Source organism: Geotrypetes seraphini, chromosome 1, assembly GCF_902459505.1.
Source record: "Geotrypetes seraphini chromosome 1, aGeoSer1.1, whole genome shotgun sequence".
Classification (NCBI taxonomy): Eukaryota; Metazoa; Chordata; class Amphibia; order Gymnophiona; family Dermophiidae; genus Geotrypetes; species Geotrypetes seraphini.
The window spans coordinates 453,700,977-453,725,302 of NC_047084.1; the positions used below are offsets into that span (position 1 = coordinate 453,700,977).

Here is a 24,326-nt window from a genome sequence, read left to right on the forward strand (position 1 = left end):
TGAATACTTTGGATTACAAGCATGCTTCCGGAACGAATTATGCTCGTAAACCAAGGTACCACTGTATTCTTATTTTCAATTTTGGTTTTATTTCTATTTGTTAATTTGTAAAGTGGTGATGGTCAGTATTTTAAAATTTACATCTGCTATATTTATATTTTGCAGAGTATTAGGGGGCTATGTGTTATTGTTTCTGTGGTGTTTCACTGTATGCAGTTTGGCTTCTTGGTGATTCAATTTAACCTTTATCAACATATTTCTATTTTTAGTTTGTGATTACTTATTCCATACTGGGTGAGGGTGTATCTGTGTTCTGTGTGTATGAAAGACATGGTTTTCTATTAGCCTTGTTTGGCGAAAAGCATCGGGCATGGTTCTTGGGAGCACCTTGAATAAACCTGATTTGAATCTCCTTATTTTCTGCCAATCTTTTTTTTCATGTTGGATTCTTTGTTGGACTGCTTGCCTTGTTGTTTCGTTACAAGTTAACATACATGGAGTGGAATGTACTAGAGGAGTTACAGATTTGGTTATTTATACATACATATGGGTTACAGTTGATTGATGTAGAGTGAGGCGTTGTAAACTTAGTTTTTAATATAGACTTATATTTCGGATAGTATTACTGCTTTACAATATATTTGAACACTTTTATATACATATGAAAAGAGTTCAGAGTTAAAGTCCTGGGTAAGTAGGTGGGAAGGGAAGGAATGGGGAATTGTTCAGAGATGTTTGGGGGTTGCATAGAAGAAAAACTGTGCATCTTTGTTCTGAAAAAAAAAAAAAGAAGAAATAGAAGTGAATAAGGAAACAGATAAATGGGGGTGGGGTATGGGCAGGGCAGGGCCAGGGGGGCCCCAATATACTTGTGTGACTAGGGGCCCTCGAAGAATTAATCCTGCCCTCAGGGCAGGGAGAAAGACAAAGAAAGAAAGGGGGCAGGGAGACATAAAGAAAGGGTAGGGGGCAAGGAGAGAGGAAGAAAAAGTTGGTGGAGGGAATGCGGTCTAGAGGAGAGGTAGCATACAGGAGGCTGAAAGAAGGGAAGAAATATTAGATGCACAGTCAGAAGAAGAAAGTGCAACCAGAAACTCATGAAATCATCAGACAACAAAAATAGGAAACATGATTTTATTATCAATTTAGTGATCAAAATGTGTCTGTTTTGATAATTTATATCTGTTGTTTATATTTTGCCCTCAGTATGTTACCATTGTTCTGGAATGTTGCCCTGTAACCTCACGCAATCGCTTTCCTGCATCTCTACGTGATTGTGAGGTGGAGTGGAGAGGACAATCGTGTACAGATGCAGGAAAGTGCTTGTGTGAGGTTACAGCCGTGAAGTGGGCAATGTTCCAGACCATAAGGTAACCATTGGAGGCAGTGCAGCTTGTGTGTGTGTAAGTAATCTTGTGAACTCTCGCAAAATTCGACACCTCTCCTGGTGGTGACTGCTTGATGTAAAATGGCGATTGTGTCTGCTGCTGGAGGAGGTGAGAGCTGAAGGCGGTTGCAGACGTGACCTCCAGACACTTAAGGCACAAGTTTTTCAGGCACAAATCGGATATTGGTTCTCTTCTCTACAAAAAATGCCTAGAGGACTACACCAAAATCTTTTCTCTTGCAGTTGATACTGTAGAATCTAAATCACAATTTTGCATGAGGTAAAACTCTTTATAGTTTATAAATCTTTCCTTAATTGCTTCTGATAATTTCAGCTATACACAGCTGAAAGCAGTGCAACATGCAGAAAGTGAAAAACTATCTAAACTTCACTTTATGCATGTTGCACTGCTTTCAGCTGTTTATAGCTGAAATTATCAAAGCAAGTAAGGAAAGATTTATAAACTATAATGAGTTTTACCTCATGCAAAGTTGTAATTTTTTAATAAGACATTAACTATTTTTTCTGTGGCCTTCTAAGTACCTACAAATCCAAAATGTGGCCCTGCAAAGGGTTTGAGTTTGAGACCACTGCCATACATTTTCCATCTTTGTCATGTCAAACATTTCTCTTTCTTTCCCACTGTCTACCACCTCTCTCTCTCCCTGCCTTGTGCCCTGGGTCAAACCTCTCTATTCCCTTCCATGCAGCCAGTGGCGTAGTAAGAAGGGTGTGAGGGGTGTGGTCCACCTTGGGCGTGGTCTTCCTAAGGGTGTGGCACCCCTTTGCCCCCCCTCCCCTCTTTGCCGGGTGTGCACGTCTCTTGCCTTTCCCCAAACCTTTTTTACTTCCCCGGCATGAGGTTGCTGCCCATGTCGGCATTGGCGCTCTCTGACGTCACTTCCAGGATCCATGCCTAGAAAGTAACATCAAACGGCAAGCTGACGCCGACATGGGCATGCTGCTCACGCTGGAGAAGTTAAAAAGGTACGGGGAAAGGGAAGGGGGCATGCATGTGGTGGGTTGGGGAGGGGCGCCACCACCCTGGGTGCTTCTCACCCTTACTATGCCACTGCATGCAGCATCTATCCCTTCCTCCCCTCCATTTTCTTGTGCACCATTTATTTTTCCCCATGCACCATCTCTCCATGCCCTCTACCCTATGTCCAACATTTCTCCCTCTCTCTTCTCCGTGCATGTCTCCCTTTCCTCCACCATATGAAGGATATCTCCTTCTCACCACTTTCTGTAGCATCTCTCCCTTCCTCTCTTCCATCCCATCTCCACCAATTCATCTTCTCTCACCCATGTGCAGCAGTTTTCCATCCCTTCTATCCCCCTTTACAGCAGCTTTTCATCCCTCCCTTCCTATCCTCCTGTGCAGTACCTCCCAACCGACACCCCACCCCTCTTCGGGTCTCCTAAAGTGGCAGCAGTGGTAGCGGTGACTGGCTTGGCAGAAGTAGTGTGGTGAACAGGCTTCTCATGGCCTGCCTGCAAGAGCTTCCCTCTGCTGCATCATCAGTGATGCAAAAGAGGGAAGGCCCCATGGGGCAGGCCAGGAGAAGACTGTTAACCGCGTAGGCCAGGAGAAGCCTGTTCACTGCACTGCTTCTGCCAAACCAGTTAGCACCACCACTTCTGCTACTATATGATGCTCAGAGGTATGTCAGTGAGTCCTATTTTTTAGAAAGTGATTTGAATCTGTTAATCAGGCAGCACTAATGCTATGGGTGGGCAAAAAGAGATTAGGTCTTACCTTGATAATATCTTCTCCAGTAGATAGGGATGGTGTGCTGAATCATAGTGTTATCCATCTGTGCTCATAGTAACATAATAGATGATGGCAGACAAAGACTCGAATGGTCCATCCAGTCTGCCCAACCTTACCCACTCTTTAAATTACTGATTTAATTTAAATTTTCCTTCTTCTAAATTATTTCCGTCAAAGCTCACTCCAGCCCATCTAACCTATCCCAGCCATCAAAACCCTCCCCAGCCCATCCTCAACCAAACAGCAATACTGTATACGGACACAGACTGTGCAAGTCTGTTCAGTACTGGCCTTAGTTCTTCAATATTTACAATTATTTTCTGATTCAAGATCCTCTGTGTTCATCCCATGCTTTTTTTAAACTCAGTCACCGTTTTCCTGTCTACTACCTCCCTCGGGAGTACATTCCAGGCATCCATCACCCTCTCCGTAAAGAAGAATTTTCTTACATTGCCCTTGAGTCTACTACCCCTGAACCTCAAATTATGTCCTCTGGTTTTACCATTTTCCTTTTTCTGGAGAGTATTTTGTTCTATGTTAATACCTTTTAAGTATTTGAATGTCTGAATCATATCTCCCCTGTCCCTTCTTTCCTCTAGGGCAGGGGTGCCCACACTTTTTGGCTTGTGAGCTACTTTTAAAATGACTGAGTCAAAATGATCTACCAACAATAAAATTTTTTTAAAAAACACAAAGCACACTGTATGCAGAGAAAATGTTAATTATAATTTATATTCTGGGTTTTTTTCAAAGAGGTCAAGGCAGATGACTTTAAAATATGAAATGTCACCTCAGAAACAACTATACAAAAATAGAGAAATATACCCCCTCTCCTTTTACTAAACCACAATAGTGGTTTTTAGCGTAGGGAGCTGTGCTGAATGCCCCACGCTGCTCCCGACGCTCATAAGCTCCCTGCACTAAAAACCGCTATTGCAATTTGTTTCTAGGCATTTAAACTAAAAGGTGGGGGGAGTGTTTATGAAGGACAATTATAGAAACCATCCCCAGCAAAAGACAAGATGTGATTGTAGTAAAGATTGCACCGTAAACCAATATCAGCAACTCACTTCTTAGCATTGCAACAGAAAGTGAAACGAAACAAAAAACTATACTAAAAAGGAGATTACCGCTGAAAAATAGCTGGAAAGCGATGACCACAAATGCTCACAGTCTAAGCAACAAGCCCTGATGTTAGAGGCAGATCTGGATATTATCGCTATCACAGAGACATGGTTCAGTGAATCCCATGGATGGGATGCAAACATAAGAACATAAGAAGTTGCCTCCGCTGAGGCAGACCAGAGGTCCATCTCTCCCAGCGGTCCGCTCCCGCGGCGGCCCAACAGGCCCATTGCCTGAGCAATGGTCCCAGACTATCCCTATAACCTGGGTCCGATTCTATTCAACTTATTCATAAGAGATATGACGCAAGGACTTAGGGGAAAGGTATCGCTGTTCGCTGACGACGCCAAACTTTGCAACGTAGTAGGCAGAAGCTTATTACCTGATAATATGACACACGATCTACTGCTGCTGGAACAATGGTCAACTACTTGGCAGCTTGGCTTCAATGCTAAAAAATGCAAGGTAATGCACATGGGAAAGAGTAACCCACGTAGAACTTATGTACTAAATGGTGAGACCTTGGTTAGGACCACAGCGGAACGCGACCTAGGAGTGATCATTAGCGAGGACATGAAGGTTGCCAATCAAGTGGAGAAGGCTTCCTCCAGGGCAAGACAAATGATGGGGTGTATACGCAGAGGTTTCGTCAGCAGGAGACCTGAAGTTGTGATGCCGTTGTACAGAGCCATGGTGAGGCCTCACTTAGAGTACTGCGTTCAGTTTTGGAGACCTCACTACCGAAAGGACGTGCTGAGAATCGAGTCGGTGCAGCGAACAGCCACCAGGATGGTCTTGGGGCTCAAGGATCTCACGTATGAAGAAAGACTAAAGAAATTGCGACTGTACTCACTTGAGGAAAGAAGAGAACGGGGAGATATGATTGAAACGTATAAGTATATCACGGGATGCATCGAGTCAGAAGATGATATCTTCCGGCTCATGGGACCCTCGACCACCAGAGGGCATCCGCTGAAAATCAGGGGAGGGAAGTTTCGTGGCGACTTCAGGAAGTATTTCTTCACCGAGAGAGTTGTGGATCATTGGAACAGACTCCCACTCCAGGTGATAAAGGCCAGCAGCGTGACGGATTTTAAGAGAAAATGGGATACTCACGTGGGATCTTTAAGTGAGTAAACTCAGGGGGGGGATACATGGAATGGGCAGACTTGGTGGGCTATAGCCCTTTTCTGCCGCTTTTTTTCTATGTTTCTATGTTTCTACCGCTACTCTTATCTGTACCCCTCAATTCCTTTATCCTCTAGGAACCTATCCAAACCTTCTTTGAAGCCTTGTAACGTGCTCCGGCCTATCACAGCCTCCGGAAGCAAGTTCCATGTGTCCACCACCCTCTGGGTGAAAAAGAACTTTCTGGCATTTGTTTTAAACCTGTCTCCTTTTAATTTTTCCGAGTGCCCCCTTGTACTTGTGGTTCCCCATAATCTGAAAAATCTGTCCCTGTCTACTTTTTCTATACCCTTCAGGATCTTGAAGGTTTCTATCATGTCTCCTCTAAGTCTCCGCTTTTCCAGGGAGAACAGCCCCAGCTTTTTCAGTCTGTCAGTATATGAGAGGTTTTCCATACCTCTTATCAGTTTAGTTGCTCTTCTCTGGACTCCCTCAAGTACCGCCATGTCCTTTTTGAGGTACGACGACCAATACTGGACACAGTACTCCAGATGCGGTCGCACCATTTCACGATACAGTGGCAGGATGACCTCCTTTGTCCTGGTCGTGATACCCTTCATAATGATACCCAACATTTTGTTTGCTTTTCTTGAGGCTGTGGCGCACTGTGCCGATGCCTTCAAAGACGTGTCCACCATCACTCCCAGGTCTCTTTCAAGGTTACTTACCCCTAGCAGTGATCCTCCCATTTTGTAGCTGAACATCGGGTTCTTTTTCCCTACATGCATGACCTTGCATTTCCCTACGTTAAAGTTCATTTGCCATTTTTTGGCCCATTCTTCTAGCGTCGTTAGGTCCCTTTGCAGATCTTCGCAGTCTTCCATGGTTTCAACCCTGCGGTAGAGTTTGGTGTCATCCGCAAATTTAATAACTTCGCAATTTGTTCCCGCCTCCAGGTCCGAGATATAATCTTTTTAGGAAGGACAGAGATGGTCAAAAAGGTGGAGGAGTAGCTCTCTATGTAAAGATCGATATCCAAGTGACCGAAATGCATGTGATCTGGGGAGAGGAAGAAATGATATGGATCGCTCTGAAAAGAGAAGATGGAATTCTATCTACGTGGGTGTAGTCTATAGACCTCCTACTCAATCGCAGCAAATTGATAAGGATCTGATTGTGGATATCCAAAAATTTGGAAGGAAAGAGGAGGTGCTGCTGTTGGGAGATTTCAACCTGCCGGATGTGGACTGGAATGTTCTGTCTGCAGAATCAGAAAGAAGTAGGGAGTTTGTGGATGCCTTTCAAGAGGCTCTGCTCAGACAAATGGTGACGGAACCTCCAAGGGAAAAAACAATATTGGATCTGGTCCTCATTAGTATCTCTAATGTTCGAGTGGGTGCGCACCTGGGAAGTAGCGATCATCAAACGGTTTGGTTTGATGTAACAGCTAAAGTGGAGAGCGGCCGCACGATACTTAAAGTCCTAGATTTCAAATGTACGGACTTTAATAAAATGGAAGAGTACCTGAAGAAAGAGCTGTTAGGATTGGAGGACATATGAGAAGTGGAAAGACAGTGGTCTAAGCTGAAAGGAGCGATAAAAATGGCTACGGACCTTTATGTGAAGAAAATCAATAAAAACAAGAGAAAAAGGAAACTGATATGATTCTCCAAACTAGTGGCAGAGAAAATAAAGGCAAAAGAGCAGGCGTTTGTGAAATATAAAAAAACACCAAGAAGAAGAGTGCTACTGGGTGAAACTGAAAGAAGCTAAGAGAGAGATTTGTCTGGTGAAAGCGCAGGCGGAAGAACAAATAGCTAAAATGTAAAAAAGGGAAACAAAATTTTTTTCAGATATATTAGTGAAAAGAGGAAGATGAAAAATGGAATTGCTAAAATAAAAGATGCTGGGAACCGATATGTGGAGAGTGATGAGGAAAAAGCAAATGTGCTAAACAAATACTTCTGTTCTGTGTTCACAGAAGAAAATCCTGGAGAAGGACCGAGACTGTCAGGCAAAATATTGTGAGAAAATGGAGTAGATTCTGCGCTGTTCATGGAGGAAAGTGTTTATGAACAACTTGAAAAACTGAAGGTGATGGGACCGGGCAGGATCCATCCCAGGATACTCAGGGAGCTCAGAGAGGTTCAGTCGGGTCCTATTAAAGACTTATTCAACAAATCTCTGGAGACGGGAGTGTTTCCTGAGGACTGGAGGAGAGTGGATGTGGTCCCTATTCACAAAAGTGGTCACAGAGATGAAGTGGGAAACTACAGGCTGGTAAGCCTTTCTTCGGTTGTTGGAAAAATAATGAAAGTGTTGCTGAAAGAAAGGATAGTAAACTTCCTTGAATCTAATGGGTTACAGGATCTGAGGCAACATGGCTTTACAAAATGTAAATCGTGCCAAACAAACATGATTGAATTTTTTGATTGGGTGACCAGAGAACTGGATCAAGGACATATGCTAGATGTAATTTACTTAGATTTCAGCAAAGCCTTTGATACGGTTCCTCATAGAAGGCTCTTGAACAAACTTGAAGGGCTGAAGTTAGGACCCAAAGTGGTGAACTGGATTAAAAACTGGCTGTTGGACAAATGCCAGAGGGTGGTGGTTAATGGAAGTCGCTCGGAGGAAGGAAAGGTGAGTAGTGGAGTCCCTCAGGGTTCGGTGCTGGGGCCGATCCTTTTCAATATTTTGTGAGTGACATTGCTGAAGGGTTAGAAGGAAAAGTTTGCCTTTTTGCAGATGATACCAAGATTTGTAACAGAGTAGACACTGAAGAGGGAGTAGAAATATAAAAAAGGATCTGCAAAAGTTAGAGGAATGGTCTAATATCTGGCAACTAAAATTCAATGCAAAGAAATGCAGAGTAATGCGTTTGGGGATTAATAATTGGAAGGAACCATATATGCTGGGAGGGGAGAGGCTGATATGCAAGGACGGGGAGAGGGACCTTGGGGTAATAGTGTCTGAAGATCTAAAGGTGAAAAAACAGTGTGACAAGGTGGTGGCTGCTGCCAGAAGGATGCAGGGCTGTATAAAGAGAGGCATAGCCAATAGAAGGAAGAAGGTGTTGATGCCCCTGTACAGGTCATTGGTAAGGCCCCACTTGGAGTATTGTGTTCAGTTTTGGAGACCGTATCTGGCGAAGGACGTAAGAAGACTTGAAGTGGTCCAGAGGAGGGTGACGAAAATGATAGGAGGTTTGTGCCAGAAGACGTATGAGGAGAGATTGAAACCCTGAATATATATACCCTAGAACAGGGGTAGGGGACTCCGGTCCTCGAGAGCCGTATTCCAGTCGGGTTTTCAGGATTTCCCCAATGAATATCCATGAGATCTATTTGCATGCACTGCTTTCAATGCATATTCAGTGGGGAAATCCTGAAAACCCGACTGGAATACGGTTCTCGAGGACCGGAGTTCCCTACTCCTGCCCTAGAACAGTGGTTCCCAACCCTGTCCTGGAGGACCAGCAGGCCAATCGGGTTTTCAGGATAGCCCTAATGAATATGCATGGAGCAGATTTGCATGCCTGTCACTTCCATTATATGCAAATTTCTCTCATGCAAATTCATTAGGGCTAACCTGAAAACCAGATTGGCCTGTTAGTCCTCCAGGACAGGGTTGGGAACCATTGCCCTAGAACAGGGGTGTCCAATGTCGGTCCTCGAGGGCCGCAATCCAGTCAGGTTTTCAGGATTTCCCCAATGAATATGCATGAGATCTATTTGCATACACTGCTTTCAATGTATGCTAATAGATCTCATACATATTCATTGGGGAAATCCTGAAAACCCGACTGGATTGCGGCCCTCGTGGACCGACATTGGACACCCCTGCCCTAGAAGAAAGGAGGGACAGGGAGATATGATTCAGACGTTCAAATACTTGGAAGGTATTAACGTAAAATAAAATCTTTTCCAGAGAAAGGTAAATGGTAAAACCAGAGGACATAATTTGAGGTTGAGGGGTAGTAGATTCAAGCAGGGCAGGATTAACCAATAGGCCAAGTAGGCACGTGCCTAGGGCCCAAAATGGTCAGGGGGGCCCGATGAAGGAGGGCATCAACATTGTTTTTTCCAAATGGCGATGGGCCCCTCCAGCATCGATCGGCAACGCGGACCCACCCATCGACAGAAAGTAGGACAAGTAAGCAATGCAGGTAAGAAAGGCAACGGGAACTGTAATTGTGCAAGCGGTGCTGCTTGCCCAAAGCTTCCCAGCTTCCCAGTGTATTTGTGTGCCTAGGGGCCCTCGACAAATTAATCCTGCTCTGGATTCAAGAGCAATGTTAAGAAATTCTACTTTACGGAGAGGGTGGTGGATGCTTGGAATGCACTCCCGAGAGAGATGGATGAGAGGAAAACGGTGAAAGAGTTAAAAGAAGCGTGGGATGAACACAGAGGATCTAGAATCAGAAAATAATATTAAATATTGAACTAAGGCCTGTAGTGGGCAGACTTGCACGGTCTGTGTCTGTATATGGTCATTTGGGGAAGGATGGACTAGAGAGGGCTTCAATGGCTGGGAGGGTGTAGATGGGCTGAAGTAGGTTTTGAAGGAGATTTTGGCAGTTGGAACCCAAGCACAGTACCAGGTAGAAGTTTGGATTCTTGCCCAGAAATAGCTAAGAAGAAAAAATTTAAAAAAATTTAAATTGAATCAGGTTGGGCAGATTGGATGGTCCATTCGGGTCTTTATCTGCCGTCATCTACTATCTTACTATGTTTGAAACAGATTTTACAAGAATGCCAATATTTATACATGTAGTCTGTTATTTATGATTAACGTTCATTTGCTTTAGATCAGGGGTGTCAAAGTCCCTCCTCGATGGCCGCAATCCAATTGGGTTTTCAGGATTTTCCCAATGAATATGCATGAGATCTATTAGCATACAATGAAAGCAGTGCATGCATATTCATTGGGGAAATCCTGAAAACCTAATTGGATTGGGCCCTTGAGGGTCTTTGACACCCCTGCATTAGATGTTTGGCTATGCATTTTATTTGTAATTTTTAAATTCCAAAAGTTCTGTTATTTTATTTGCTTCTTATATGCTTGGTTAATATACCATTGATGCAGGCTTCACGTCAAAACACGGGCCGTATCGAGTCACATGTATTAAAATTTTGTTGTCCCTATTCTTTAAGCCACTTGTTTTTCTGTATTGCTTTGTTTGCACAAACTTGAGCCCTTTCTTTTTTAGGTCGTGTTTAATACCTCCATCGTTTTGACATGTTGGCCTATGTATCCAGAGTCAGACCTATGCTTTCCGCGCTTCTCTTGGTAAACTTGATAACAGCTCCCCCCTCCCCAAGAAAAAAAATCTGAATGTATCAGCACCAACAAAAACCTACGCAAAGCTCAGAGGCCTGCACATCTCACACTGTTCAGGAGCAAAATAGTAATTCACGCATCTGTCCTTGCCTCGCTCAAATTCATTAAAGCCGCAGGTGGTCTATCCGATTGGTTATGGGAGTTAGAAGGATCTCTTACTATCCTACGAGACTGGTCTTTTTCCCAGCCGCGGCTCACGCTGATTGGTCGACAGGGCAGACTGGAGGGAGGGTAAGCTGGTTGATCGGCTAGGAGGCCGGTAACGCTTACACTGATTGGTTAGTGAACCTTTATCAGGACCCTTCCGGCTTGCGCGCGCGCCGATCCCTCTTCTTCCCAGTTCTTAGAGCACGTTCATTGGAGCTGCAGGTGCTCGCGCAGCCGCGGTTAGGCAGCGCGTGAATGAATGAATGGAGGAGGGGGGGGTGTTTCTGAGCGCGTTCCCGTGTCTGCAGCGAAGAAACGAGAGACCGAGAAGGGGAGAGCGCGCCTGGTGGGGGTAAAATTACCAGTATTTCATATTTAATAATAGTCATTATCATAATAACGGCGGGAGAGGGGAGGCAACAGTAGTGTCTCTGGTGCGGGGAGGGCGGGATAAGCGTGCGTGGATCTGTGAGTGAGGCGCTGGTATCCGTTATTCAAAGGGGAGGGGGTGGGAGAGAGATCCGCTATCGAAGAGGGGGGGGGTTGGTTTAAAAGAATAAAATGTTAATTTGAGAGTGGGTGCTCCAGTGTTGTTTTGTCATGGACTAATTTCTCTGTCTTGTGCGCAGTGTGTGGGACAAGTATCTGGATTTGGTGGGTGGGAGACATTTTTCTACTTGGTTTTCGTGCTGGGCCGGTTATACCTCTGGGGGCTTCTCTCGCATTGGTAGTGGCTGAGGTGTCTCTGGGTGTCACAGCGCGGAAAGATGCTGCCTTTGCTACCCGTTGCTTTTTTTTTTTTGTGTGTGTGAAGCTCTGGTAGGTTGGTTGGTTGCTGTATCTGTTGGTCCGGGAAGAAAGACATGAGAGATAGAGAGCGCTAGGCTTAGTAGTACTTTCTGGCCGTGATGGTTTTTGTACGGCACTATTTTATCGCTTTGGCGATGGGAATCTCGACCATAGACGTGGCTGCGAAGTACTTGTGTATGTGCAAAAGTTGAGAGGGAAAGCTTCGAGCTTATTTTTGCCTAGCCCGAATTATCGTCTTAGGGTTTGTGTTTTAATTTGTTCAAACCGAAGTTAAGTTCACAGTGTTGGACCTTAAATGTCTTCGATAATATCACTAGGGATCAAAATGGCTCCCCTTCGTGTTGTTAAATTTTTACTAAAGTGTTTTTTATAAAATGTTGGTTGCGTCGAAAAAGTTTCCAGTATCATGCCTTTGATATTTTGTTGCCAGTTCATATGTATGTCTTTTTATCGCGCAAAGGGCTAGTAATGGTGTTTAACGCCTGTAATGGCTGTGAGCCCACTAAACGTGCTGATCTTTTTTTTGCTGGCTATGAAGGGAAGACGAATATTATTATATTTTATCCATTATACAGGCAACATGGTTGTACTGTGGAAGTTAACAAGAATACAATCAGGCTAGTACAGAACTGAAATAGTTATGGCGAAAGTTGGTCAAATGTATTTCTGAAACGGAAGTATAAAGGTGTGACCCCGACCATATTGTTTAAAAAAATGCTAGGAACTCCAAGAATGAGGGGTGATCGTGGAGTAGGCTGTTCTATAGGAACTGTCAATCATTTTGAAATGTCCGCGCCCAACAGAACAAATTATTCCTCCTTGGACACAGTTGAAGGAGCTTGCCTAATATTGGGGTTGCCACAGAACTGGTTCCTAAGGGCTGTTGCTGACTGGTTTTGAGGCCTGAATCAAATGGTTCATGGAACTCAGTATTCTGTCACTAACAGTGGCAAATCTGGATTGTTTGGAAGGAAAAAAGTACCCTACATATATTAGAAGAGCAATCTGTTCATTCTTATTTATTTATTAATTTATTTCATTATGCTCCATACATAATTCAAACAATATTCTAAGGCAAACATAAGAATTTAAGGAAGAGACAGGACACAAATACAGTATATAAATCTATTCAAATCAATATAGGAAACATTGCCTGTAATACAAAAAGTTCAGTTCTTACTTTGAGCACCCTGCTCCTTATCTAGCAGGAATCTCTAACTGATCTGGTTCAAAAAAGCATAAGAAAAATTTAAATATGCGATCATACATTTGGCTGGAAATTTAAGAAAAAAGTAGCATCCAATGACAAAATTCGAGATTTATATTGAAGAAACTGCACCCCTCCTAAGTCGCAGTCTGTTCATTCTTGATTAAATCAGGGTGGTAGCTATGTTAGTCCACTTTGAAGGTTAATGAATATCAAAAATTGAAAAATTGTAAGGAGAAATATTTTTATTGAATTAATTTTTTTTCACTAGCTCTAGGAAACCAAAACAATCACCTTCGGGTCAGGACCATATCTCTGACCTGTAGAACTTGGTTTTAGTCTCTAAAAGTTACATTTTTATTGGGTTACTTAATACATAATTATCTTATAGTATTTTCCATTTTTGTTTTTTTATTAATTAACCTATACTTGAAAGTAAGAGACTGTTCTACTAGCTTAGTTGATTAATAGGTTTTACCTTTCAAAAGCTTATTGAAATGGCTTTTAAACTTAGAATGGTGAGGTGAAACTCATGGGCTTGGAGCACTGAAAATGGGATGTGATTAGAATGGACTGGAACAGGGGTCTCAAAGTCCCTCCTTGAGGGTCGCAATCCAGTTGGGTTTTCAGGATTTCCCCAATGAATATGCATGAGATCTATATGCATGCACTGCTTTCAATGCATATTCATTGGGGAAATCCTGAAAACCCGACTGGATTGCAGCCCTCAAGGAGGGACTTTAAGATCCCTGGACCTGGAATAAGTTTCTTGGGGGAGGGAGGAGGGGACTCAACACTGATACCTTCTTGGCATGTGGTGGTTCTTGTTTACAGGATCTTCACTAGGCTGTCATTTTCCTGCTACTTATACGGTAATAACTTTGGATCAAAACTTTTTGAGTATAAAAGCTTGAGAGCAAGAACCTGAAAGAGCAGCTTCTCTTTGCATCCAGGACTGTCAGCCAGTGTTGATAAAAATCAATGATTAAAAATCACTTTTTATTTATTTAATTTGGATTTTTAAATACATTTTTCCTCAAAAAAGCATTTTATTTTCTGTTTAAGATGCATTATAATCCAAATGCAGTACAATACACAGTGTCTTATATACCACAATTTTCTGCAAGGAATCTATGCGGTTTACAATAAGATTAGATCAAATTCTTGAGCTATATTGTTAGGAATGTTGCTTTAAGTTATTCATCATGAAATAAGGATTGTGATTTTAATTATGTAGCATGAGGCTATATATTCATGCAATGTTTGTTTTTTGCTAAATGAATTCCTTTAATGCATTCATAATGTCAAGGGCAATTTTTCTTGTTTTTAAGTTCAAAATTTTTATTGAAATTTTAACATCACAAAAACAGATATGCTTTACAAATGATACAAGGCATAATATATAACAGATTGCAGTTAGAAAAACATAATTATCTCACCACATTGCAGCTGAGGTCATACAAACAAGGTAGGAACATAAAATGTAAACACAAAAGTGAGGTAACCCAAAAAGGGAACAAAAAAGATGAGGAACAGTTACCCTAACCGAAACAGGAATGATCAGCAATGTGTCGCGGATAAACTGATCTAGACATCTCAGTGATACGGCATTTTTCATATGCCAATTGTTAATATTTATTGTAGAGACAGAACGAATTCCACCAGAAAGTGTAATCCAATGAGGAGGCTGATTTCCATTTCTTCAAAATATGCATGATAGCGGTTGCAAACATTGAATCAATCAGTTTTGGAGGACAATCTGAGTCAGTGAAACAAGGATGTTGAGAACGAAGGATCGCCATAAGGGCAATTTTTCTATTTAAAAGATATCATCACAGATGCTTGTTGTTGCATTTCTTATTATAAAATATAGAGTTGAGAAAAAGACCATAGCCCTATTTTTCCTTTGCAAATTGATGTATACAGAATTAACCCCTTACGTTTTAAGTGCTAAGTTTTTTAAAAGATATTTTGTTTAACCACATCAGTTAACATGGATATTTAAGCAAATACAAAAATAGACATGCTATAATGTTATTGTTTTGGTTAAATAAAACTAAGTTAGTGATTATTTTTCTCCTTTCAATAAAGTACAAAAACTGGAGATCATTTCACAATAATTTCATAATTATAACTGTAAAACTAATCTGAAAAGTTATAATAAAAAAGAAACCTTCATCCTGAGGTGAGGAGTGGACAAGTGGTAGAGCTGCTGCCTCTGCACCTAGAGGTTGTGGTATTTAATCCCAGGGCTGGTTTTTGTGACCCTGGGCAAGTTGCCTAATCTTCCATTGCTCTAGGTATCTGTATGTAAACCACTTTAAATGTGGTTGTGTAAATACAAAAACTACAAGTAAGTCCCAATTCCTTTCTCCCTTTCAGCTTTGTTGTTTCTGCCATTGGGTTCACAAAAGAGTGCTGAAAGCATTAGGATACTTACTTTTTATTCCTTCTCCCTATTTTAATTATAACTGGTATATATTTGATTCTTCACTATAAACTAAATAAATAAACTAAACTAATAATTTTAAATACTATTATTTTCAATCACTTTTGTATTCAAAGATAGATATGGGAATAATTGAGGGCTTAATTTGGAGTTTTCAGGACAAATATGGTTTTGAAATCAGGTTTTTACAAGAAAGGTAGGGTTGTCTGTTCATTGTTTCAATTTATATCTCTATGGCTATTTTTTCTGCTGGTCCCTATTTTAATGAAATTAACTTTCCACATATTCCTGGTTCTTTCAGGGATGCCTTGAAGAGAATCCATTCTTGTCTATTGGAATTTTTTGTGAATCTGTGTTCTTAAACTAATGTAAGACTTCTTCACAGAAGCTGCTGTAAGTGAGATTTGAGACCATCCCCTCTCCCTTTTCCCTTGCTTAGAAGTCATACTTTTCCAAAGATACTAGGACTAGGGGCATGCGATGAAGCTACTAAGTAGTAGATTTAAAACAAACCAGAGAAAATATTTCTTCACACATTGTGTAATTAAACTCTGGAATTCGTTGCTAGAGAATGTGGTGAAATCAGTTAGCTTAGTGAGGTTTAAAAAAGGTTTTGATAAATTCCTAAAAGGGAAGTCCATAGGCCATTATTGAGCTGGCTTGGGGGAAATCCACTGCTTATTCTTAAGATAAGCAGTATAAAATCTGTTTTATTACTTGAGATCTAGCTAGGTACTTGGGACCTGGGTTAGCCACTGTTGGAAGCAGGATACTGGGCTTGATGGACCTTCGGTCTGTCCCAATATGGCAATTCTTTTGTTCTTATATTCATTGGCAGTGCTTGTATTTGTCGGCAGCAGATAAATCCAGATGCTAGTGGGATAGTGCCCATCTACCAGCAGGTGGAGATAGAGAGCACTGATTTGGCTGGAATTCCTCCTGGCCAGTTAGTATGTCCTATCTCCAGCAGGCGGATTGATGCCATTCTTCTAGCTCCTGGCCGCTTCTTCTGAAATAGCTCTTAGTTCTGTTATCTTTTTCAGCTGAGCTTAGGGGTGTCCGGCTGAGTGGTGCCAGCATTAAGGGCTACACCTGTGTCTCCCCCCAGGTTCCTTCCCCACCCTCCCCTGCAGTTGGGTCCTTTTTATCTCTGACTTTTGGAAAGGCAGTTGAAACACTGTCATCTCCTAAGCACATTCAGCTACCAGCGCTGACAGGAACAGATTTCCTTAGACAGCAGCAGTGATGCTGCATAAGTGGTGTGTATCACTTAAATTTTTTTATTGCTGTTAGTTATTTCAAGATGTAGTTGGTTCTTGTGTGTTGTTTTTTTTTTAATGGCAGCTGAAGTACTTAAGTGGTGGTCACACTGTGGGAAGTGGTGAACTCTGTTGAGGGTTTGTTTGGCTGGTTGCTCAGATGTGTTCGCTGAGGATTCCATCATGGCGTTGGAGGGTACTTTGTTTTCTCGCGTAGCTCCCTTAACTTCCCAGGCCTCATCTCCGTTTGAGATAGCTGACTCTGTGGATGTTTTTTCACATGGCATTTAGGGGCGGCTGTTTTTCAGGCAGCATCTGGTATGGCTGTGGCTCAGTCTGTGGACTTGGCTGTGCCCTTTTTTCCTGAATTTGTGTTCTTATTGCACAAGGCCTTTTTTATTTTTTTCCAAAGCTCTAAGCTTACTCAGCCTGTGACTGGTTTATTAGGTGACTCTTCCCAGACCATTGCTGACCAGCCTTCACTTAGCTCCGGGCAGAGTCAACAGATGGCTAAATGCCGCATGGTGGTCTCCACGGCTGAAGGGGACCTGCTCTCAGGTCCATACCTCTCTGCCTTTCCCGGGTCCTCTGATGATGATGATGATTTGCAAGATTTGGATCTGGGGGAAGTACTGGTGCTGGTTCCATAGGGAGGAGCTGACTGTTTTTATTTCTAAGGCTTTATAGAGTCTTAATATTTCACAAGCTGAAAGTCTTCTGCTGTTACTAACCCTCTCATAGCTGGCACGAAAAAACCTCCCAAGATATTCCCTGTCCTTGAGGCAATGCAGGAGCTCATTTTGGCCCAATGATCCACGCTGGAGGCGGGTCTCTGGGTAGCTAAAGCTATGAAGACTTATATCCTGTGGCTGAGGATGAGCTGGATAAGTTTAAGCTACCAAAAGTGGGTGCTCTAGTGGTTGCAGTCACCAAGAAAACCACCTTGCCCGTGGAGGGAGGAGTGATGCTGAAAGATACCCAGGATAGAAAGCTGAAGACATCCATGAAATTGTCATTTGAGGTTGCGGCTTTAAATTTGCAGGCTGCTATATGTAGCTTTATGCAGCACAGGCTTGTCTCTAATAGATCCACACAAGGTTAATCAAATGGAGATTAATTCATTACTTAAATGAAGGAAAGAATCTCAGAATTGCCACTCCAAGGATCATAATGGTATCATCCATATAAGGAATTGTGGCATGGGTATCTTTCATCGATCCAAAACCTTCATATATTAAAAATGGCTTTCTTTGTCAATTTAAGTTCAAACAATTTTTATTGATGAAAACAACAACAAATACAATCCCAAGTCACCTCAGGTGCTTAATACAAACAAATATGCATCATATATAATAGTATAACAGGCATGGACAAAAGAAAAGGAACATCAACCAACCCCCCCCCCCCAGCCCACTCTACTGAGGGTGAGCGAGGGTAAGGAGAGCGGAAAGGCACTCTGAGGCCCTGGACTCTTATGAGCCCTGAAAATGCTGCACCACCCCCTCCCCCCACCGAATCCCCTTTACCCTCTCCTTATCTAAGTTCCAGAACCTTCCCAAACCCCTCATCCCCTCCCCCACAATGGTACTCTCCACCCCTTCCCACCAGTACTCGCCAGTACGCTCCCAATCCGACTATCCGGGCGCCCAGATTAAGACACCCATCTTAAGACCGCACTGCGGCCCTTTGGATGCAAGGCTTGCAGATATAGCTCCCAAATATTTAAGAACAATATCTTTGGCTTCCTAGCCCCTCCTGCATCTCACGCCTCCCAGATGGCCAACCGATGCAACTGGTTCCACCAATGCCAAAACGCTGGATTCTTTGTCAATTTAATAAATTACTACTACTCAAACATTATTTAAATTTTTCTTCCTTTTTTCTCTTGTGCACATGACACCATAGAAAACACTTTTTAAAGTCTCAACCAGTGTTAGCAGTTATAGAGATTCCACTAAAAATATATAGCAAAAACTCAATGTATAGAGATAAATATCTTAGGTAGTATGGAGTCACAACCAGCATTAATAGTTGTAAACATTCAATGTATATCCAACAGGGACCCGTTTTGCCGCTAATACGCCGCTTCTTCAGGGTTTGCAAATTGGGCTACAACTAAAGACAAAAAAGTATGGTATTAGGCGATTAATGCCATAATTCCAACAATTAAGAAAAAAGATATGTACTTTTAGCATTAATCATTAACACACCATATGTTATGACACAAATGTGTATTTAGAAAATGGCGCTTAAAATAGCCTGAACGCTAACGCATGCGCATTAAGGTGAATGACATAGTTGTGTTTTCATTGGTTTAAACATTCCCTCACTCAGAAGTTCTGACATCAGGCTTCTGGCTCCTCTTCCTTGGATTGGGGGATACCTCTCAGTCTATCAAACGGAGTGGCGGAGGGTGATATCGGACCAGTGGGTCCTCAACATGCTCAGACAGGGTCTCCGCTTTAAGTTTTTTCTTCTGTTGGATTTCTCCCTGTTCTTGCCCACAGGAAATTCGGAACAAGCCTGGTGTGGGCGGGCCACGATTCAGGGATTACTGGATCTGGCAATGATGGAATCGGTTCCACATGAAGACTTGGGCTCAGGAGATACTCGATATTCTGTTCTGGACCTCGAGTCTATGAATATCTTTCTGCACGTACCCTGTTTCCGGATGGCAACGGTGCGTTCAGTTTTGACGGTGGTAGTGCCTGGGGAATCCTTGGCTTCCCTGGATCTCACAGAAGCTTACCTCATCATCCTGATTTTTCAGGAGCACAGGAGGTTTCTGCGGTGTCCTGTATTCTTGTCAGCATTGTTAATTTGCAGCTGTGCCCTTCGGGTTGACAATGGAGCCATGTTCTTTCCTGAAGATCGTGGTGATGGTGGTGGCAGGGTGTGCTAGGCTATCTATCCCCAGCTGTCTGGCTGTTCAGGGCCCCCTCAATGGAGGAGGGCTGCCGGGCGGTTCACAAGATAGTGCGCTTGCTGGAGCGTCTAAAGTGTTCAACTTGAAGAAGATTCATCAAGTACTACTGCAGGCATTGGACTATTTGGGAGTCTGGTTTTACAAGGGCACGAACCAGGTGTTTCTTCCGGACTCCAGGATGCTCAAGCTACAGAGTACCATTCGGGCCCCATTGCAGGTTCTGGCGCTGATGGCCTGGCTGGACCTGCAAGTCTTGGGTCTCATGGTTGGACCATGGATGTGTTTCTGTGGGCCAGAGTACGACTTCGACCTCTTCAGCTGTCTCTCCTGGATCGATGGAAATCCCGGCGGGCTTCGCTGGGGGTGATGCTGCCTGGGTTGGTAGCAGCCTGCCGTGGGGGCTGCGTCCTTTGGCTCTAGGCAGAGGGTTTCCTCTGAGGTTCCTGGACTGAGTGACCCTGACATCAGATGTGCGACTGTCCGGTTGGGGGACAGTTTGTAAAACTGTCCCGGCGCAAGGTTGGTGGCTGGCGCTGGAGCGCAGATGGTCCATCAGTCACCTGGAACTTTGAATGCTCTGGCTGGCCACATTGCAGGCTCAACTCTCCATTGGAAGGCAGTTTGGTGTTCTCCGACAATGCGATAGCAGTAGCTTGTGTCAACTGGGAGGGAGGGTACACATTGTTCCCTGCTGAGTCTGGTGGCTCGGATGCTCTTTTCCTGGGGGAAAAGCATCAGGTGACCTTGTACGTGGCCGGCGTAGACACCGTTCAGGCAGCCTTTCTCAGTTGCCTGATTCTGGACTTGGGAGATGGGCCCTTATCTGGAATGACATCTGAGGCCATTGTTCAGCAGTGGGGCTGTCTGGCCTTCGATCTGATGGTGTCTGCCTGGCACCGGAAGTTGGCCAGATTCTTCAGCCAACGCAGACAGGTCAACAGCGAGGGGCTGGATGCTTTGGTCTTGTCTTGGCCCCAGGAGGGGACTTCTGTATGTTTTCTCCTCTGTGGCCCATGATATGGTGCATTTGGCACCGAGTGTCTGCTCCAGTGGGCCTGGTGCTCCGGGTGTCCCCCAGCTGGCCCGCAGCTCTGATGCGGTTGCGCAGGGACCGGAGGGCTGCAGCTTCCCTGTCCCCAGAGGTTGCTTCCGCATGTCCCCATAGCTCTCCAAGTTTTGGACCGCTTTGGTCTTATGGGTTGGCTTTTGAGCGCGCGGCTTTGCTAGCCCGGGCCTATTCTGCTGTCATCACTACACTGCTTCAGAATGACGGAGTGACCGGAACTCTGCTGTGTCTGATTCTGCCAAGGCCTGGAGAGGCACCCCTCTCTTTCCTTTCTGGTGTTTCCTGTTTTTCTTAGGTCTACCTGACTTGTGTACAGACTGGAATTCTAAGGTATGTACACCTAGGGAAGTGCTAAATGTTTGGTGTGGAGTATCTGTAGCTCGGAGCTAGAGAGGATACATAAACCCGCTGGTGAAGATTCCAGAGTCTATTTACAAGAAAGACGATTAGCAGAGGTAAGTAACCTAATTTTTCATTGAGCTCGGTTTCACATGAGATCGTTACAACAGTTGCTCCTTTCCAGGTGGTCGTAGGTATCTCAGGATTACAATTGCTGGCTTTGGTGGACGCCTCAATCCTCTGTCAGCATGTCTTGAAGGCTTCATAGTTGCAATCTGTTCCTGGGAATGCCTCGTGTCCCCGAACTGGATAGTGGTTGCCACAGATGTGAGCATGACAGAATGGTGGGCACATTGCCTTCAGTCCTCAGAACAGGGTAACTGGACCCAGGAGAAGGCTCAGTGATCTATCAATCGGCTGCAATTGAGGGCAATTCACATGGCTCTGTTGGCATTCCAATCCCTGAGTACTTCTCCTTTGGGCAGAAGCTCATCTTCCTCTACTGTCGGCGTCTCACATTACGAGAAAGTCCAATGTTAAAACAGTGTTCCTCAGCAGAAATGTATTAGACCTCGAGGAATGGGCGCTTTCGCTTGAAGCATTCCATTTCATTGTGCAAAAATGGAGCCTTCTGGAGAGGCTATGTGTCTCACTCTTCCTTGGCTTCTCAGCCTGATGTGGTAATGTTCCATGAAGGGTGTTCAGCACCTTCATCCTTCTCTAAAGAAACCCTGTCTGGATTGCAATCTCAATTTGGTACTTCGTAGCTTACAAGGACCTCCCTTTGAGCCTCTGCATAATGCAACATTCAAGGATGTCACCCTGAAGATGGTCTTTTTAGTAGCAATAGCGTCGGCTAGATGCATGTTGGAGTTACAAGCTTAGTTGTGCAGGGACATGTTTCTATGTTTCTCGGAGTCAGGGATCTCGGTTCAGACGGTATCTTCCTTTCTTCCTAAGGTGATCTTGACTTTTCATGTCAATCAGCCTCTCTTCCTTTCTTCTGGGAGGAGGACTATGGTTCTCATTTTCGTTTCCTGTGATTACTTGATGTTCGTAGAATACTAATGCACTATCTTCATTCAGCTTACTAATGACATCAGATATTCTGATCACCTCTTTGTGTACTTCTCAGGGCGCAACAAGGGTATGGTGTCGTCCAAAATGTCGGTGTTCCAATGGGTCCAAGAGGCTATTGCTTCCGCTTATTTGTTGGCGAGCAAGCCATTGCTGGCTGATCTACATACTCACTCGACCAGAGCTGTAGGATGAGTCCATGGGGTTTTCATTAGAAGATATTTGTAGAGTGGTGACATGGTCCTCCGTGAACACTTTTTCTAAGCATTACCGGTTGGAAGTGACAGCATGCACAGAAGCATCTTTCAGAGCTTTGGTTGTTGCGGAGGTGGTGTGTGCTTCCCACCCAGAATAGGGAATGCTTTGCTACATCCCACTAGTCTCTGGATTCATCTGCTGCTAACACTAAGGAAGGAAAAATTATGCTCTTACCTGATAATTTTCTTTCCTTTAGATGCAGCAGATGAATACAGAGCCCTACCCTTTCTTATTGCTGTTTGTACCCTTGAGGGCCATCCATGTTTTGTGTTATGGTTGGTAGTTTGGGTTTATTTCTTATGTTTCGTATTTTGCGTCATTTATGGAAAAGGAGTTTTTTCCTACAGTTTTGTGGTTCCTGATGCTTTGGCAAAGAGCGAAACTAATTGACCAGGATGCAGGGCCACATTTTGGATTTGTAGGGCCTTGGAGGGCCACAGAAAAAAATAGTTAATGTCTTATTAAAGAAATGACAACCTTGCATGAGGTAAAACTTGTTATAGGTTATAAATCTTTCCTTAATTGCTTCTGATAATTTCAGCTATACACAATTGAAAGCAGTTCAACATGCAGAAAGTGAAAAACTATCTAAACTTCACTTTCTGCATGTTGCACTGCTATCAGCTGTGTATAGCTGAAATTATCAGAAGAAATTAAAGAAATAATTTATAACTATAAAGAGTTTTACCTCATGCAAAATTGTGATTTAGATTCTAATCTAAAGTATCAACTGCAAGAGACAAGATTTTGGTGTAGTCCTCTAGGATTTTTGGAGAGTGGATAATCAATATCCAACTTGTGCCTTAAATGTTTGGTGGTAGCGTCTGTAACCGCCTTCAGCTCTCACCTCCTCCAGCACAGGTCACAACCGCCTTCTTACATCAAGCAGTCACCGCCAGGAGAGGTGCAGAATTTTGCGAGAGTTCATGAGATTACTACACATGCATAAGCTGCACTGCCTCCAATGGTTTACCTTACATCTGGAACGTTGCCTGCCTCACTGCTGTAACCTCACACAAGCTCTTTCCTGCGTCTGTACGTGATTGTCCTCTCCACTCCACCTCACAATCGTGTAGAGATACAGGAAAGCGCTTGTGTAAGGTTACAGTAGTGAGGCGGACAACTTTCCAGAATAATGGTAACATACCAAGGACCTCAAAATAGTACCTGGCGGGCTGCGAATTTGAGACCACTGGTCCAAAGGAAAGAAAATGATCAGGTAAGAGCATAATTTTTCCTTTTTGCTCATCCACAGGGACTGATACTTTGAAAAGGGTTAAAAACCAACAAACTTATCCCCCCCCCAAGAATACTGTTAACTGCGTAGGACCAGTTATCAAGCACTAAATGCAGTGATTTGTCAAGTATTTGTTAAGAAAATGTGTGGTTAATCTTGGAGGGGTTTTTTTCTTTCAAATTCCAGTTCTTTAATGCTTCTTTGTTTGCTTTTTGAAGGTTTTAAGCAACAGGTAAAAAGTGAATGGTGGTTTAGCTTGTATAAATATCCTTTGGTCATGGTGGAAAATAAGAACTGTCATAATTGTTAGTCATGGAAGGGATCCAAAAAAATTTCTGCCAAGATTTTAATCAAGAGTACCCAACAAAGGCTTTTCTAAACAGTGTGAAGACTTTCAGTTTCAGTTGGATTGCTACTGGCTGGAAGTTTCTTGCATGGTTAGTTGCTAATTTGCTTTTATTCTATGGATTGTTGGAGGGTCGTCTTGTGTTGTAGGATTGATTTGGGCGATAGCTAAGCGTACAACCATGGATCATTTCTGGGGGAGTGTATACAGAAAGGACTTCTATTAATTGCCTTTATGGAAAATATTGACTACTCCTGAACTGAGTATGATATGCTTGGCTGAAGAGTCGGAATGGGAACTGAAAAGTTGATAGTGAGCTGGCAGGAGGACATCTAATGTCAGACAGTACAACTTGGTGTATGCCTGCTTCCTACAAAAGCTTCTCAGCATTGCTGCAGAGATGAATCACCCTGAGGAACTGCATGTGGGTATATATGGAGGGAGAAAT

The 24,326-nt window shown here is 43.3% G+C and overlaps 1 protein-coding gene across 3 annotated transcripts in view; it reads left to right on the forward strand.

The window, feature by feature from the left end:
• The first annotated feature begins 11,084 nt into the window (after nt 1-11,084).
• Nucleotides 11,085-24,326, forward strand: part of WNK3 (WNK lysine deficient protein kinase 3) — a 464,585-nt gene continuing 451,343 nt past the window's right edge. For all 3 annotated transcript variants that reach the window (XM_033921773.1, XM_033921790.1, XM_033921782.1), the window contains exon 1: nt 11,085-11,256. The gene's annotated coding sequence lies outside the window, so the exon portion shown is untranslated. The remainder of the gene's footprint in view (nt 11,257-24,326) is intronic.